Below are 4,373 nucleotides of genomic sequence, written 5' to 3' on the forward strand. Positions count from 1 at the left end.
CGTAACTGTCTCCCGTGTAATTAATAGTTGCTGCCACTTTTTCAGAATATGACTTTTAATTTGCAAGGACTTCTAAGGATAGGATGGTTTTTACCACATGACCAAATATGCCCTCTCCAGTTTAATGATCACAGTCCCATGTTTTTTAATGGCTTTAAGGTATCTTCTGGGAGGCTGGAGTGATAGCACAGCGGGTATGGCGTTTGCCTTGCATGCGGCCGACCCGAGTTTGATTCCCAGCTTCCCATATGGTCCCCTGAATACCGCCAGAGGTAATTCCTGAGTGCAGAACCAGGAGTAACCCCTGAGGATCGTTGGGTGTGACCCAAAAAGCCAAAAAAAAAAAAAAAGTATCTTCTGGTCTGAGTTAGGCTTTTCTTTCAGGGAAGTAACTGGAGAAGTGTCCCGTATGTTGTTTCAAAACTCTTTGCTTAGGAACATGAAGTTAGGGTTCTTCTCAGATGCCACACCCATCACAGCAGTTAAGACCAGTGAGACTGTTTCTCCAGACTACTAGATAGCCCAGGGGTCTGAGTTTAAAAGAGACCCTGGGATATTTATGTTCTAAAACAGTGACTGGAACAGTTGGGGGCGGGTGTGGGGTGGGGGGGGTCAGAGTATTTGATAAAGCAATGCCTTTATCAAACTGGCTGTTTTAATCACCGATGACACCACCACCACCCTCCCTGGTTCTGGGGCTACACCTAGCAGTATTGAGAGCTAATCCTGGCTCTACTTAGGGATTACTCTTGGAGGGGCTTGTGGGGGAGGGATACCATGTTGGGTGCCAGGGATCGAACCTTACCTGCTGAATTATCTCTTCAGCCAATTTCAACTTTTCTTGACAAATCCTTAAAACTGAAGAGACCTTAGAAATAGCTGTATTAACCTTTCTGCTAAGAAAGTGCTTCTGGACTTTTCAAAAAGTTATAGGAGAGGGGCTGGAGTAATAGCATAGCGGGTAGGGCGTTTGCCTTGCACACGGCCGACCCGGGTTTGATTCCCAGCATCCCATATGGTCCCCTGAGCACTGCCAGGGGTAATTCCTGAGTGCAGAGCCAGGAATAATCCCTGTGCATCGCCGGGTGTGACCCAAAAAGCAAAAAAAAGTTATAGGAGAGAAGGGAGATGCAGATCAGAATAACCATGAGATACTACCTCACACCACAGAGACTGGCACACATCCAAAAGAACAAAAGCAACCGCTGTTGGCAAGGATGAGAGAAAGGGACCCTTCTACATTGCTGGTGGGAATGCCGACTGGTTCAGCCCTTTTGGAAAACAATATGGACGTTTCTCAAAAAAATTAGAAATTGAGCTCCCATTTTACCCAGCAATACCACTGTTGGGAATATATCCCAGAGAAGCAAAAAAGTATAGTCGAAATAACATCTGCACTTATATGTTCATCGCAGCACTGTTTACAATAGCCAGAATCTGGAAAAAACGGAGTGCCCAAGAACAGATGACTGGTTAAAAAAATTTTGGTACATCTATACAATGGAATACTATGCAGCTGTTAGAAAAAATGAAGTCACAAACTTTGCATATAAGTGGATCAACATGGAAAGTATCATGCTAAGTGAAATGAGTCAAAGAGACAGACATAGAAAGATAGCACTCATCTGTGGAATATAAAATAACAGTAGGAGACTAACACCCAAGAATAGTAGAAATAAGTAGCAGGTGGTTGGCTCCATTGCTTGGAAGCTGACCTCACATGCTGGGGGAAAGGGCAGCTCAGATAGAGAAGGGAACACCAAGTAAAATGTGGTTGGAGATCCCGCGCGGGGAGATGCGTGCTGAAAGTGGACTAGAGACTGAACACGATGGCCACTCAATACCCCTATTGCAAATCACAACACCCCAAAGGAGAAAGAGAACAAAAGGGGGGCCAGAGTAATAGCACAGCGGGTAGGGCGTTTGCCTTGCACGCGGCCGACCTGGGTTCGATCCCTGGCATCCCATATGGTTCCCCAAGCACTGCCAGGAGTAATTCCTGAGTGCAAAGCCAGGAGTAACCCCTGTGCATCGCTAGGTGTGACCCAAAAAGCAAAAAAAAAAAAAAAGAACAAAAGGGAATACCCTGCGAAAGGAGTGGGGTGGGATACAGGGTTCAATGGTGGTGGAGAATGGACACTGGTGGAGGGATGGGTTCTCGAACATTGTATGAGGGAAACACAAGCACGGAAAAGTGCAAATCTATGACTGTATCCTCATGGTGATTCACTAATTAAAAAATATTTTTTAAAACTTTATAGGAGCTAGTATAGCAGGTGAGGTGCTTCCCTTGCATATGTCTAACCCAGATTTGACCCCAGCACCCCACATGGTCCTCTTGCCTTGCCATGAAGAACTCCTAATCAGAGCCAGGAATAACCCATGAGTATCACTGGATGTGGCCCAAAAACAAAACTAAGTTATAGTACCAGGCAAGAGAGCACAAATGGTAAGAGAATATGCTTATTTTTTAAGTGTGAAACCCTACTTCCCATCCCCAGTATCATGTGTCTGATTCTTTCTCCCCCTAACAGTGCCAAGTATGGTACTGGTAGCCAAGCATGATTAATCCACTCCAAGTCTCAAATAGTGCCAGGCTCGGCTCTGCGCCTCCTGAATACCACCAGTTACAGTTTGTGATGAAAAAACAGATAAGCAGAGACAGTAAAGGTTAGCACGTGCACGCTACCCAGGTTTAAGCCCCAGCACTGCATGTTCTTTGCTTTACTGGGTATGACCCAGAGATCCCCAAGCATCTCAGGGCTCCAGCAGTGGTATGCTGTCACTGAGCCACCATCTTAGCTGGCTGACTATCTCCAGTTGTGACCCCAGAGTTTCCTGAAAAACAAAAACAGCTCAGAGTGGTCTAGCTATGACAACTGCTTATAAAAGGGGGAAAACCACTTTGAGAGGGCTTTGCTAGCTTCCTGAGTTACCATAATTCACTGAGCACGGGAGGGCATAGGACCTGTTTGCAGCAGAGAAAGGGTCAAGATCTACCATTTCAGGTAGAGGAGACTGCTCCATTAGACTGGAGACCTGGCTTCCTAATCCTCGCATCCATGGGCTCCTCAAGCATAGCCAAAAATAAAAAATAGAAAGTTGTTATCTAGTCACAGAAAATAGGGTACTTGGCTGGGAATGAGAGTAGGATTGCTGGTGTATTTGAATTTGGAACTGTGATCTCAAGTCATGCTCTGGCTTTATAAGGAATGCCCTAGTGTGATTTGGGAGGATTCAAATTTCCTCTTTGAAGTTAGATTTTTAAAAGGCTTGTCTGATTTTAAGGATATTGCCAAAGCCCCCTTCTCTCCCTCACAGTTCACAAAGGCTACATTGTTCATGTACTAAGTGTACTTTAAATGAGACACCAAATCAGATGCAGCAGTCCCTGCTTGCATAAGACCTGGTTAGAGTGTAGTTTTTTAAAACAACTAGGCCAGTACCCAGAGCTGAATTCTTTAAATGGAACAGATGTCAAGAGAATGGCTGCTGTCTAGTATCAGAAACAAGCAAAGCTGGGATTACAACTTCAGGTGGCCTACTTTAAAGAGAACCTATTCGAAAGATGACTGTATTTTTAAATATCAAAAAATGAACTCAGTGAAGTGAAAAATTGTAACTATTCCAGTGACTACTATGGAAGTTATTTCCCAACAATCTAAAGATTAATCTAAAAGATGGCTTGATATCTTTTATATCTGATGTATCTTAGCAAGTTAGTAGTATACTTTAAACAGGACAGAAATTGCTGAGTAAAAAGCAGATTGTGGTGGCCTGGGGGATAGTACAGGTTAAGGTCTTTGCACATGGACAGCCTCAGTTCACTCCCTTGCACCACATGGCTTCCCTCAAGCCAGTATTCCCTCCACCTCAAAGGCAGATTTTGTAGTTTAATCAGGTTTCTGAGGTGTCAAGTAAAATAAGATTACTTCAATCACCTTAAAAAGATGCAGCATTCAGAGGAAAATACAGGTTTCATGATATTAGGTCATAAGATGCCTTCCTGTTTGCTCTTTGCCCTTCAAATGGGTTATGTTCTTATGAAATAAAATTTGTCTCTTCTCTGCCCTTAGAAGAAAATGGAGTAATAGTGGTTGCTATTTCAGGTTGAATTGTTGTAGGGTCCATGGATGGCCGTTTAAACTTATTTATTCTGAATATTGGCTGGTCTGCAGTTGTTGAGGTCAGAGCACTGGGTAAGTAAGAACAAGAACCATACCCAGCATGAGACGAGATCAATCACTGGCTTCTCTGTATTTAGTGCTCTAAAAATGTGTATCATAGTAAGAGAATGACCCACAAGTTCAAAGCTATGAAAAGGGAAAGGAGTGACATTTTCCATGGTTACTGAAACAGCTTATTCTTCCCGG

Source organism: Sorex araneus, chromosome 6, assembly GCF_027595985.1.
Source record: "Sorex araneus isolate mSorAra2 chromosome 6, mSorAra2.pri, whole genome shotgun sequence".
Taxonomy (NCBI): domain Eukaryota; kingdom Metazoa; phylum Chordata; class Mammalia; order Eulipotyphla; family Soricidae; genus Sorex; species Sorex araneus.